The sequence below is a fragment of the Lactuca serriola genome, chromosome 7, assembly GCF_051521515.1.
Source record: "Lactuca serriola cultivar US96UC23 chromosome 7, Lser_US96UC23_V15, whole genome shotgun sequence".
Classification (NCBI taxonomy): Eukaryota; Viridiplantae; Streptophyta; class Magnoliopsida; order Asterales; family Asteraceae; genus Lactuca; species Lactuca serriola.
Genome location: NC_136414.1, coordinates 23,829,763 through 23,845,195, shown reverse-complemented (window position 1 = coordinate 23,845,195; position 15,433 = coordinate 23,829,763).

The following is a 15,433-nucleotide window of genomic DNA, read 5'->3' as shown; positions in this document are numbered from 1 at the left end:
TTGAGTTTGTAGTGTTGGAAGAATGGTTCATAGGTGTGTGCAATGCGGGCATGCGAGATTTTAGTTTAAGACTTGGTCAAGTCAGGGGTATTGCGCAAGCGGTTTATTGGGTTATTGGGTTAGTTGTCAATGCAGTCTCGATCGTTGGTCTTTTCATTCATTATTCAGCGGAGGTTCTCCGAAACTTCATGTTGTGATAGTTGAATTTCAATGGACATGTCAACCTATCATGAAGTTCAATATGGTTTATGCCCTTTTGGTCCCTGGGTATGTTTAACCTCAATGGCGGTGTGGAATTTTATTTCATAAGCAGGCTCAAATTTTGGTAGTATTCAAGATGACCTTGAAAGTTTTCTCGAGCTCGTTACGTATTGGTGGAATCTGTTTAGTCTTAATCAAGTATGGGATCTTGTTTCAACAGATCATGAGGATGTATTTTGTTATTGGTTGAGATGTCGTTTCGATAGAACTCTGGTATTTCTTCCCTTTTTGGATGAGGTTATGGGTTCCCTAAGGATGTGTATCGTAGTAAATTCATATATATTTCCGAAAGGGGCATATGTGAGTTGGACAGTATAGCATTGGAGCACTTGGTTCGAATTATGTGCATGGTTCTTTTTGGGTTAAAGCCTTTAAATTGGATCAAGAGTACAACCATTTATCCTATTCTGCGGTTGTGTGCAACCATGTTTTCGTAGGGTTTTTCATTGGTAGCAACTTGTTCTATGGAGGAAATCGTGCATGGTAAGATTGCGACATTGTTCTGCTTGGTTGGCGATTAGGTCCCTGCAAGGCGTTGGAATGAGGTGAGTATCTTTTGGTTTGGAGTGTTGGGCGAATGATGTAATGTCAATAAGATCGGTATGGTATCATGAGCATTCCAGACATGGGTTGAGGGTTGGGTAAGGCATTCCAGACTCATGTTGTGGGCTCGGAGGCAATCCATACCTATGCTGAGGACCTTATAGGGGTATTTCAGTTATAGGTTACGGGCCCAATGATCCTGATTATTTATTTCTCCTACTTGTGGTATTGGCGGTATTGGCGCGTTGATGAAAGTCAGGAGACTCGCAAATCAGTTGGTTTAGATAAAGGGAACAGTTAAGGGTTATTGGGTGTATCGTTCATGCATCGGAAAGTCTTTACAGAATGTTTGCGTTGTAAATCCTGTTTGTTCACAAGCTGTTATTAGGGGTTCGATTTTTTCGATGGGTGTACACCTGAGCTGATAAGGATTAGAGGAAAATGTGAAAATTCTTGGATTTCTCATCTTTGCTCGTGGGAGCAGTGGTTGCGAATGGCATGTCAGAGAGTCAAAGGTTAATTAAAGACTTTCGATGCATTTTATGGATTTGGAGTTGGTGGAAAATTTGCGATTGATGGGGTTGATTTTGTTTTCCGTGAATTTGGTAGTGGTCATGCCCAAAGGCAAGAGGTGGATTCGATGAAAGGATGAATATCAGTTCTAGAATCTAGGTTTTGAAGTTTAGATCTAATGGGTTCCCAGTTTCGAGATGTATATTGATTGAGTTTTTTCGATGACTGTAGTTAAGAGTCCCCAACCCTGTGGTTCTTGATAGAAGTTCGGTTTGATAGCTAAGAAGTTGTAGATCATGTTGGCGTTGTTTGTGCTTCTTTGCAGTATTTAATGGATGAGGATCAATTTAGGAGTCGTCATGGTATTGATGTATTAGTTGTTTTCATCAGTAGTTCATGGTGTATGTGATGGTATATTGGGTTGACGCGATCTAGTCATGTTGAAGGCTCTATATTTGGGTCAACCTGCATGAAGATCACACAAGTTATGGGCTTCGAATTCAATAGTAGTGTTGGTAAAAGGATCAGTTTTTGTTCTTTGTTATGGTGTGGGTCGAATTGTTTGGATACCAGTTGGGTGATAAGGAGTGATTTCGAGGACGAAATCCAATTTAAGTGGGGGAGAGTTGTAACACCCTGTCCCAAATCATTTCCTAATTCAGGGTCGCGACCCGAAGACCGGTTATCATAAGGATTAAGGAGCTTTGTAAAGATATATTTAGACCCATCTGGATGTGGGTAAGGTAGGATAGATGATCCAAGAAGTTCGGTTTGTGATTTGGAGCCCAAGGGTATAACCGTAAAGTGGCAGTCGGGCCTTTTATGAATTTTGGATTTTTGTTCGGAAAGTTTTAATGCAAGGATGAGTTGATAGAAGTGTATATATCTTCTCTTTACCTTTTTGTGGATATAAGGATCGTAAAAAACGGACTTATAACGAAGAAGTTATGGCCTTTGGAAGTTTGGGTGATTTTAGGGTTTATATGGGTACCCGGGGCGTACTTTGGTGTACGATGGGTGTACTACATTGATGATCGTGGAAGCCTTAGGGAGTACGTTGTATGTACTCCAGTCAATCCCAAACCCTAATTTAAAGTCTTGTTCCATATTTAAGAACCTTAACTCATCACCAAAACCTAATATCTTCATCCTCCATCCTTTTTAGCCCTAGAAATGAATCCGCAGCCTCCATTGGTGTGGTTCTTGAGTTCTTGGTGGTAATTCATGCATCTTGGTGCTCATCGAAGAAAAAGGAGCTTCTTGGAGCAGTGTGAGATTGCATGGAGCTTGTGGATCCAGGCTTAGTGCATCATGATCTATCTTCTAAAGGTATAAGCTTCAAACTTGATGACTCAATTCTTAGATCTTTTCATCGCATAATTTCATGAGCTTTTTTCCCAAAGTTTGGATCTTTGTGAGTATGGATTACTCCAAAGCATTTTAGTTGTCCTTTTTGAGGTTTTGAAATGTAATGAGTCATAATAATGCTTGCTTGATGGTTTCCTTAGCACCATGCAAGAGTTGAATGGTTTTGAGTGTTGTGAAAGAAAGGATTTTGGAGATTTAGCCCTCTTTAGCCATGCATAGTCTTCAAGGTTTTGACTTCAAGGGTTAAGACATCATTTAGGGTTAAGAGAATTGGTTGGATACCTTTGACTTAACCCAATAAGAGCTTAATGTGATTTTTTTGCCCCTGATGAGTACGTTGGGTATACTCAGAAGTACGCTTAGCGTAAATGGGATTTTATGCTTTAAGGACTTGTACATTTCATTGGGAGAGTGAGTACGTGCGACGTACACTTCTGGTATGCGGGGCGTACTCCCCAGATGGTTGAATTTTGGTCCTTTTGGTTTGGGCCTTGTTGATCCATTGTATTTCTAACGTCAGTCCTTGGATTGAGTATGGGATTTCTTGGGATTTGATTCATGATGGGTTTTAGACCCAATTTGGAAGATGGACCCTACCGGGCCTTGGTTTTGGGCCAAGTAAGAAAAAGGGTAAATGGTCTTTTACCCTGGTCATTTGGAAAGCAGTTCAGATTCTTGAGTATGGGTCGAGATTCAATTATTAATTGGATGATATTTGATGGCGATAGCGAGCGGTGATTTTCGGATTAGTGGTCCGAAAATTTGTCTGAGATATGCAGCCGCTTCAAGTGAGTTTTCCTCATTGTACTTATGGGTCGAAGGTGATGGGTTTTGAGCATTACATCAATCCTATGGTGCACACGCAAACCCTAAAGCTTTGGATCTAGGTTTCTCTAACTGTACATGCAAATCATCCAAAGCTTGTAAACCCTAGATCTTGCATACAAAAATTGAAATTAATAACTAATAAAAGTTTAGATGATTACCTTTCAATTGAAGCTTGAAGATCCTTGACTTTAAGAGCTTAGTATCACAGATGTAATACCTCTAATCGATCACAAACACCAAGACAACTGGAAGAATGTACATACTAAATATAGTTATGGACATAGTCACTAATCCAAAAGAAGGCACACAGACTAGCCCATTGGATTGATGTCATGTTATACACTGATATGTCGAGTATGGAATAGATCTGCATGATTATGTGCTAGTTGTCGATATGCTAAACTTGTAGATCTGTAGGACTACCTGTGACTCTGTCTGCATGATTTTATGTATATGGTTGTTATCTGTCGACATATTGTGTTGGGTTGGATTTGCACTGCTTCTTGTTGTAGCCAACAAACCGTAAAGCATTCCAAATATGAGCTGAGGACCGAGTGGTACTCCAGACTCATACTGAGGGTGGAAGTACATTCCAGATACGAGTTGAGGACCTGGTGGTATGCCAGAATCATACTGAGGACTTGAGAGTATTGGAACATGCCAGATATGAGCTGAGGGCGGGATAGGGCATGACAGACTCATACTGAGGGCTTAGTAGCATTCCAGATACGAGCTGAGGACTGCTTGGTAGGCCAAACTCATACTAAGGGTTGACCATTTGTTTTCCAGTCTGATGACCGATTGGATTAGGGAGCAAGCTAGGCATAAGTTGTGGTCCTCAATGGTAAGCCAGACTTATGTTGTGGGCTCGGGAGCAAACCATATATGAGCTATGAGCCCGATAGGCAACCCAGACTCATACTGTGGATCATAGGTAATCCAATCTTTTAGCTGTTGACCCAATACATGTTGTTATTTGTATATGTTATCAGTTTTTGTGTTGGTACTTTGGAGGAACTCATTAAGCTTCGTACTTATAGTTTAATTTATGTTCTCAGGTTCTACAGAGGACCGTGTCAAGGTGAAGGAGTGACTGTACACATCCTTGGGTTTACAACTAATTGGATCTTGGGAGACTCTAATTTTAAATCATGTTTTGGAAACAATATTTTTGTAAATACTATTATTAGTAAATGGGTTGTTTTGAAAGGTTTAAATTGGTTGTGATTTTTATGGATGTTACATCTTGATTAAAGTGTATTAGTTTGTCCACAAAGATTATATTTCATGACGATGAAAACTAATGTGAAGTTGCACATACATAGAACGAGATAAACCCTAAGATTAAAAGGTCAAAGAATTGCACAAAAGCCCATATTAGAAATAGAATTTAAATTTGATGATCACGAATTAAACTAAAATTGATCGAACTATGTTATTATTAAAAAAAACAAATGTAAAAGTATTTAAATGGATCTTACATTTGATCTTACATCCATCACATCTAGAATCAAGAGCAATAACTTCATATACATTTGATCTTACATCCATCGCATCTAGAATCAAGAGCAATAACTTCATATTTATAAGCAATAACTTTCACCTTGACCTCCACTTGATCTTCAACATAGAAAGTGAGAATACATATTGTGCCTTCATCTTGTTTATAATCAACAATAATGAATCTTTGATCCATGGTAGATTTCAGATCGATTGATCATCATTGACAATGAAAAATGGATCGATTGTTGATATTGATCTGGAGGCAACAAGGAGACGTCAAGGAAAAACGTGAATGAGAATGTGACATCATCTGGAGGCAAATCGAGGAAATGAGGAAAAAAAGAGAGAGATCTATGAACGTTGTGTTCTCTCTCGATCACTCCCTGATGATTTCACCGGCGGAGGAAGAAGGCGGAGCGATGAATGATGACTTGTTTGTGTGTGAGAGAGAAAAGGATAGAGAGAGAAACGTAGAGTCGGTAACTAATAAAGAGAGAATTTAATTATCTTAAATTAGTTACATTAGTTATTAGGAAATAATGTATTTTATCTCTAATATACCCCTCTGGTCATTTTTTAAAAGTCTAAGGTACCATTAAAAGTGTTGATAATTACAAGTATGCCATATTTGACCTAAGCCATTAAAATTTTTGATCTAACGTCCCATCTTTAGTTCTCGGGTTCTCAGGAAACTATAGGTTCTTTAGTGATTATTCATATTTATATATATATATATATATATATATATATACACATACACACACACACACATATATATATATATATATATATATATATAGGGTTAGGTTATTTTGGTTTTACTAACTATTGTGTGCCCTTATGCACAGATCTGGACCACCGGATGGAATAGAATCAAGGTCATGATCTGAGGGTCTATGATATTACAATAGGGTAACATGTACCATATAATCACACAAATTTCAGCATAAGGACATTTTAGTTAATTAAGACAAATTTAAAAAAGGAAAAATCGAGATTTATGGGATAATAAATTATTTTGATTTAAATAATCTGATTTTTTTTTCAAATTAATTCAATTTCAAACGTAATTTGTAAGCATATACGATTTTATTCTATCAGAATGTCATTTTGTTAGAATGATATTCTGTAATTCTATCAGAATGGTATATAACTATGAACATAATATTATAAACACATATTATCAAGATCAATACTTTTTAATGAATACAAATGTTATATAAGACGAATTTTAATAGTTTAGAATAAATAATTACATTCATTCTTAAAGAATACAACTATGAACATAAATTACATTCATTCTTGAAATCTCTTGCAAAAAAAATATCGGCATTCTTGAAAGAATCCTCATTCACTTTCTTGTTTCATTCCTAGATGTCTTTTGTATGTTTGACCTCTAAGCTACTTCAAAATATCTAGCATTCTATGAGATTGACATTTTGTGAGATTTGCATTCTATCAGAATTGTATTGCATGAGAATGATTTTATAGGAGTTGCAAAAGGAGATAAACTCTAGGATGGTAAGTGATCCCTTGGCAAAACTTCAAACATCTGAAAAACATAAAAACAAAAATCATGTTAAAACATCAGCCAATTGCAATACAACCCTTGCAGAATCATTCTTATGTGATTATACCGGAAATACAATTCTGGCAGAATCATTCATATGTGATTTCCAAGATGATAATACTCTCCACAGAATATTCTTAAAGAATGAAATAATTATTCTTACATAATGAAAAAATTGAAGATAAGAATAAACACCCAACAACTATTCTACAGAAATATTCTTATGTGATTTCCAGCACTTTATTTCATAATCGAAAAATAATTCCCTCTCTTTCAATATTGAAAGAAAACGAGAGTAATTCTAAATTTAAAGTATGATAGAATAACATAATTCACTGTTTTTATTTTGTTTACCTTAGGAGATGAGATGCACAACAATAAACATTCCATCGCTAACCATGAATACAATCTAAGATTGTTATATTTCTCTTTGGCATTTCATCAAACACTTTAAGGACCCTCCCTAAATCACCACATTTTCTATGAATCATGAATAAAAAAAAAATCCAATTCAGAACCATCAAAATCAAATTCATATGAACAACAATATATTTCAACACCATTATAAAAATCTAAAACTAAAAGTTTAAATTGTAGAAATTGGTTAGTTGGAAGAACGAAGAAAAAAACTTGTTTTCTATGGAATGAAATTGCAAGTCTGGTAAATTAAATTGTAGAAATCTCTTTGACCAACTATTGGATATAGAAGATAGCTTCGATTGGAGATGGATTCGTCGAGAATAACATCTTCATCTTGTCAACGGAATGGGGAAATAGATTTGCAGCTTCTGATCCACGACTTCTTCTTCATTCGTCAATAAGAAAAGAAATTGGGAGGAGGCAGAAATAGAATACGTATCATATGAGAGGCTAGGGTTAAATAATTGGTCAAAGAGATTTTTATGGTAATTTCCATGAATTAAGAGATTTTATTTTAATTGTTATGCTAAAGTTACATAATTACCCTTATAACAATTTTTATTTATTTAATTATTCCTAAATTCATATTGGTGCATTTATGCACACAATAGTTGCTAGAAACATTTGAAACTAGCTCTCTCTCTCTCTCTCTCTCTATATATATATATATATATATATATATATATATATGTATGAAATCGCTATGGACCTCAAAATGGGGTCCAACAGGAGATGCTCTAAGATTAATCTTCATGGTTAATGATAGCGCTAAGTCCCTATTAAAACTAATATTGTCAAGATTAATGTCAAAAAGTAACATCTTATAATAATTAATCTGATTAATTTTGTTGTTGAAGTCACTTATGGTTTAACTGTATTCAATAAATTGTTTGGTTTCCGATTATGCCAGTGAAGATAACTTCAATTAGTAAATGGTTTTCCATAATAGGTGACATCCGTATGTCAACATGGTTGACATGAAATCACATTAAAAAAGTAAGTATGAAACGAATCAAAAATAGATATGTGGTTGGCATGAAATCACGATAAGCTTAAATAAAAATTCATGTAGACGTCATAACAACACCACGTGGACATAAGGATGCCACCTGTTATGGAAAACCATTTACGTAATTGAAGTTATCTTCACCGACATAATGAAAAACCAAACAATTTATTGAATACAGTTAAAACATAAGTGACTTCAACAACCAAATTAATCAAATTAATTATTATAAAATGTTACTTTCGGAAATTAACCCTGAAAAATATTAGTTTTAATAGGGCCTTAGTGCTATCATTGACCATGAAGATTAACTTTAGTGCATCTCTTGTTGGACCTCATTTTGAGGTCCGTAGTGATGTCATGTCATGCTGGAGATAAAGGACCAGTTCATGTAGCTCTCCCTCCGACATCACTTCCCTCCCGAATAACCTCAATATTCGTCTTTATTTCCTTCCTAGTTCGTGAAGACCATCACCTTCTTTTCCTCCCTCTCCTCCTTGCTTACTTTGAGTAGATCATAAACTTATTTTGGTCAATCACGATCTCCTCTTCTTTGAAGGCGTATCGTTCACCCTTAGCAACATATAAACTCTTACAAATCATTAATCTCTTTTTACTATTCATAAACATTTTCCAGATTTATAAACGGGTCTCATAATTTGTTTTATTTATTCAACTTTTATTTCTCTATTTTAAATCATATAACAGAAGCAAATCGTTATCTTTTATTTGTAAAACATATTATCCATCTTAATAAAAAGAAATGAATATAGATTTTGTATAATATATATATATATATATATATATATATATATATATATATATATATATATATGATGACAGATGATTAAAACTTGTTAAAATATATTTCGTTTTTGTTTTATTTTTAAGTGTATGGACGAAATACATTTAATGGTATCATTTATCTTATCTTCTCATTTATATATTTTTTTTTTGTTGTTTAGCGGTATCAAGTGTTGCTGAAAGGTGGCTCTCAGCCACAAGTTGTGGGTTCACGTCTTGTTGTCGACGAAATGTGTAGTTTATTATATGATAGAATATGTGTATGTTTGTCGTTCTAAATAAATAAATAAATAAGAAAAAATAAATTAAGTTAATATATATTAATATAGTTAGGAAAAAATCATCGAGGGGGCCAAGATATCGCTTTTAACCTCGTAGGATAAAAGGAACATAGAAACTTTGACTTATATGCATTTACTATTTACTCATCAAATCATACACAACATTGTGTTTTATAACATCAAGTTACTGATGCATTTATGCATTATCAATGCACAACCAACTCGCAAACAATAAACCATATATCTAGGTTTAAAGACTATATGATATTATCGTCTCACAATCACTCGTGATTAATTCCATGAAGTGATTCAAGTGAGCGCGGGTTTATTCCAATACTCAAATCTTATTTCAAGAGCACTCATGAACGTTGCAGCAAACATTTTCTATGTCTAAACACTTAGACAGTCTACAAGCCAATTCATGACAGTCTTCTTTCATACCTACTTCCAAAGTATGAGCGACTGTGGACAATTTAAATAATCTTATTTTATAAAAAGTCAAAACATGCAAAGTGAAACAATAGTAAATAATTGACATAAGATAGTAACATTACTCATAAATAATACTCACTTATTTAATCATCAAAATGTCAATTACAATTTATCTATTACAAGTTTCTATGGCTATCTAATCACTAAAACTAATATCGTCCTTCAACCCAATGCTCCTAGCATGCTGCAAGTGCTTAATGCTACTCAGTCCCTTCATAAGGGGATCTATTGGGATATCCTCTGACGATACCGTCTTAACCACGAGCATCCCCTCTTCTACCCGATGTCTAATGAAATGATATTCCCTGTCGATATGCCTGAATCTGCCATGATCCCTCGTTTTCTTGGTTAAGGCAACCGCACCTTCGTTATCGCAGAAAATCGCCATAGGCTCCTTTATGGCTTGCATAACTCCAAGGTCTCTGATGAAGTTCTTCAATCATATTGCCTTCTTTTACGCTTTGCTTGGTGCTATGTATTCTGATTCACACGTTGAATCAGCTACAGTCTCCTGCTTGGAACTTTTCCAAGTCACTGCTCCTCCATTCAGGGTAAAGACTCAGCTCGACTAAGAGCGGAAGTTGTCTCAGTCGGTCTGAAAACTGGCGTCACTATACCCTCCCACCGATAAGTCATCACTCCTACATAGGATAAGAAACCATTCCTTAATCCTCCGAAGGTACTTAAGAATATTCTTTACTGTGGTCCAATGTGCTCTACCAGGGTTCCGTTGATATCTATTGACCATGCTCAAAGTGAAGGCCACATCAGGGTGAGTACAAGTCATAGCATACATGATCGAGTGAACTACGGAAGCATAAGGTACTAGACTCATCTCTACTATCTCGGCTTTGGTACTCGGGCTTTAAGTCTTACTCAACTTGGTATTGCTTTGGATTGGTAACTCCCCTTTCTTGGAATTTTCCATACCAAAACGCTTTAGTACCTTATCCAAGTAAGTACTTTGACTAAGTCCTATTAGCCTTTACTCTTGTTTCTCACTATCCTTATCCCTAGAATATAAGTAGCTTCTCTAAGGTCCTTCATAGCGAAGCACTTCCCAAGCCAGGACTTAACTTCCTGCAGGGTTGGGACGTCGTTTCCTATGAGTAGTATGTCATCGACATACAAAATGAGAAAGCTAACTATACTCCTACTGGCTTTGATATATACACATGACTCATCCTCACTCATCAAGAAACCAAAATCTTTGACTTTATCATCGAAACAAAGACTCCATCTGCGAGATGCTTGTTTTAATCCATAAATGGATTTCTCAAGCTTACACACTCGATTAGGGTGATTCACATCGACAAAACCCTCTGGCTGACTCATGTAAACATCTTCAGCCAACTTCCCGTTGAGGAAAGCTGTTTTGACATCCATCTGCCATATTTCATAATCATGAAATGCAGCTATGGCTAGCATAACCCTTATAGATTTAATCTTCGCAACTGGTGAGAATGTCTGATCATAGTCAACTCCGGGAGTTTGAGTAGAGCCCTTCGCAACCAATCTCGCCTTATAAGTGTGTACTTTCCCATCCATTTCGGTCTTCTTCTCAAAGATCCACTTGCACCTGACCGGCTTACGACCTGGTACATTGTCAACCAAGTTCCAGACTTGATTGTCATACATGGACTGAATCTCACTGTCCATAGCCTCTTTCCATTTCGCACACTCTGGGCCTGCCATGGCTTCCTTATAGGTGTTAGATTCATCCAAATTTACTAGTGTACTATCACTAATAAACATATCGTCCTCACTCATTATATGAAAACCATACAACACGGGTGAAACACTAACTCCATTGGAACGTCTAAGAGGTAAGGACTCGTCAATCGGTTCAATAGTAGTTTCTTCCTCGGGTTGAACACCAACGTTAGAGGTTCCTTCATCATTTGATTCTTGAAGATCTTCAAGATCAATTTGCCTCCCACTATCCTCTTGGCTTATGAGTTATCGCTCTCGGAAAACCCATATCCTCGCAATGAAGACAACATTGTCACTTGGTCTATAGAAGAGATAACCAAAGGACTTATGCGGATAGCCGATGAAAATACACCGCTTACTACGAGGCTTGAGCTTGTTGTGAGTCTCTCATCTTACAAAATCCTCGTAACCCCAAACCTTGATATGTGCTAACAATGGAGGTTTCCCTGTCCACATCTTGTGAGGTGTTTTGGCAACATTCTTAGTAAGGACTAGATTAAGGATATGGGCGGCAGTCTCTAAGGCATACCCCTAAAATGAGGTAGGTAACGAAGCACGACTCATCATGGAATGAACCATATCCAATAAGGTTTGATTGCGCCTCTCAGCCACACCATTCAACTGCGGTGTCCTAGGTGGCGTCAATTGCAAAAAAAATTTGCATTTCTTGAGGTAATCATGGAATTCAAGACTAAGGTACTCACCACCGTGATTGGATCGGAGCATCTTAATTTTCCTGCCCAGCTGATTCTCCACTTCTTGCTTAAACTCTTTGAACTTTTCAAAGGTTTCTGACTTGTGCTTGCTTAAATAGATATACCCATATCTGCTATAATTATCGGTGAAAGTCCCAAAGAAGTGGCTTGCATTCCTTGTGGTGGATCTAAAGGGCCCACATACATTGGTATGTATGAGATCCAATAAAACCTCACCTCTTTCACAAGTGCCAGTGAAGGGTGACTTGGTCATCTTTCCAAGCAAACAAGACTCGCACACGTCATCGTCCCTAAGGTCGAATGACTCCAACACTCCATCCTTTTGGAGTTGGGCTATGCACTTCTTGTTGACATGTCCAAGATGGCAATGCCACAAGCATGCTTTGTCCAAACTATTGGAAGAATCAATATGCAATACATCATTTACTAGTTGTCTACAACCATCACAGTTTCATATATACCATTATAATGCAATGCTTCAAAATAGAAAGAACCATTCAAGAAAGCATTAATAGAACCTTGTTCGTAATCAAATGAAAATCTAAAACCTTGTTTATACAAATCATGAAAAGAAATAATATTTCGTGTCATTTCTGATGAGTAACAAAAATTATTCAAATCTAAACCTAACCCACTACTAAGCACTAAAGAGTGAACTTCAATCCTGGTGATAGGCGACACTTTCCTATTCCCCATGATCAAGTTTATCTTCCCATGCTCCACATCCCTACTTCTTCTTAGTCCTTGCAAATAAGAACAAATATGAAAACCACATCTTGTATCAAGGACCCAAGACATAGCATGTGATGAGTTGTTAGAATGAATAGTATAAATACCTGCGAAGGATGGATTTATCTTCCCATCCTTGATATCTTGAAAGTACTTTGGGCAGCTTCGTTTCCAATTCCCTTTCTCGTGGTAGTATTAGCACTCTGCAACCTTCGGGTTGGAGAAGGGTGCAGCGGGACCAGCCTTGGTTCCACTAGAAGAGGTGTTATCTTGGGACTTTTCCCTTGTGGCTCTTAGAAGGAGCCATCCTCTTCTTGCCCTTCCCTCGCCCAATTGCCAAGACGGGGGCGATAGTAGGAGTTGATGCAACAAATTTATCTTTCATACTGCTCTCAGTAGTTCTTAGCAAGCCTTGAAGCTTGCTAAGAGTGACCTCCTCCTTGTTCATGTGGTTGGTCATGTGGAATTAGTTGTAACAAGGAGGTAAGGAGTGTAAAATGATATCTATGGCCAACTCCTCATCGAAGTTAACATTTAACTTCAGCAAGCAGTCCATGTATCTATGCATTTTCTGTAAGTGGGTCGTGATGGACACTCCGTCCTTCATTTTGGTAGTGATCCTCGCACCGATGATCTCGTACCTTTCCTGCCTCGCGCTTTGATGGTACCTATCCATAAAATCTTGATGCATCTCATAGGGGTAGTAATCCTCGTAGGACTTTTGGAGTTCAGAGGTCATGGTCGTGAGCATGATGCAATGGACTTTCGTAGCATCTCGCTCGTGAGCCTCGAAAGCAACGATTTCTTCAGGAGTAGCAGTGTTGGCATTTACCTCTTCAACTCCTTATCGAGAACATACTTATTTTCCTCGTAGCGGGTGACCATGTGGATTTTGCGGATCCAATCATTGAAATTGGTTCCATCAAATATCACCCTCCCACACAAGTTCATGAGTGAGAATGAACTGGAAGGGGTCGAGCTTGAAGCTTGTTGTTGTTCGAAGTAGACATTTGAAATAGAAAATAGACAAAGTTTATAGATAAGAATCCCCAATTAAACACCCAAATGAGAAATTAGGGCTATGATCCAACAACATTATTCACAATTCATAAGAGGGATGCCGTAATCTAAACTGCAAATAATTTGAAGGTAAGTGAATGACGATTCACTAATTTCCACCATGAAAAACAAAAAAGAGATTAAGTTTTAAATGTATTGAAACTCCTAAATCTTTTGAGATTCATTGAACTTTTCAATGGCATGTTTAAATCTCAATATGCCCTTGAAGTTTGTGAATGGGATACCGAGGATGACAAACAAGGTGTGAATAACCATGCAAATATACTTGGTACCCTTGATGTCATTTGCCACCTAATCAATGTGTCGGTTAACCACACACGCTCCATTGATCTATGATAAACATCGACTTACCCTTTGCCACCATTGCTAGTCCATATTAGTGTGTTGGTTATCCATGCACGCTCTACTAACGACTTGGCAGGGTACAAAGTGTAATTTCATGGAATAACATCATTTCACATTTTTCCTAAAGTAACTAAGATTGGGAATTTAAAAAAAATATTTAGTTACTTTATTAATCATTATACTTTTAATAAGGAATAAAGGAAACGGTGGGTGATAGTGGACACCCATTAAACTGTCATTTTATATGCAACAACCTTATACCCCCTTATAGATCGGCTTCGTGAATAAGGCCTACTAACGGTAAGACTAGCTTAATCTTATACATATATTTTATTAATCTTATAATATTATAATAGTATAAGGGTTGAATTTTAAACTTGTAAAATTCTAGGGTTTAGAATTTAAATATTTCAAAATTAAACTTTTAATAAAAAATTTAAATTCAAAAACTTGAGGGCAAGTTTTGAAACTTTTCAAAACTTTCTAGATCAAATTATAAATAATTTAATTAAACAATTAATTAGTGATTATCTAAATTTGACCTAATCCAGTTACATGGCAAGATAATGCAACCAAATAATTCAAATAATTAAAGATTATCATATAAGAAAATAATTATCTAATTAATTTGCAATTATCTTCTATTTTGATAAGGATAATCATATATATTTAATAAAAAACGGATTTTATTAATCAAAAATGTTTTTGGTAATTATACTAATCAAAAATAGGCCAAAATCCCGAAAGTTTTGCTCCCTGACACTCCGACTCGCCGAGTCACTAACTGGACTCGCCGAGTTCATCTGACTCGTCGAGTTCATCTGGTGACTCGACGATTTCAGCTGTCAGAGGGAAGAATTTTCGATTTTGCAAGCAATAAATGATCAAACAAGTCATCAAATACAATAGAAAACAGCCTAGGCTCTAATACCACTAATGGGTTTTGAGCGTTACATCAATCTTATGGTGCACATGCAAACCCTAAAGCTTTGGATCTAGGTTTCTCTAATTGTACATGCAAATCATTCAAAGCTTGTAAACCCTATATCTAGCATACAAAAATCAAAATTAATAACTAATACAAGCTTAAATGATTACCTTTCAATTGAAGCTTGAAGATCCTTGACTTTAAGAGCTTAGTATCACAAATGTAATAGATCACAAACACCAAGGCAATTGGAAGAATGTAAGAGATAGAGGACGGAGGTGATTGTCGGCTCTAACAATCCTTTTAGGGTTAGGGTAGCCGAAAATGTGATGC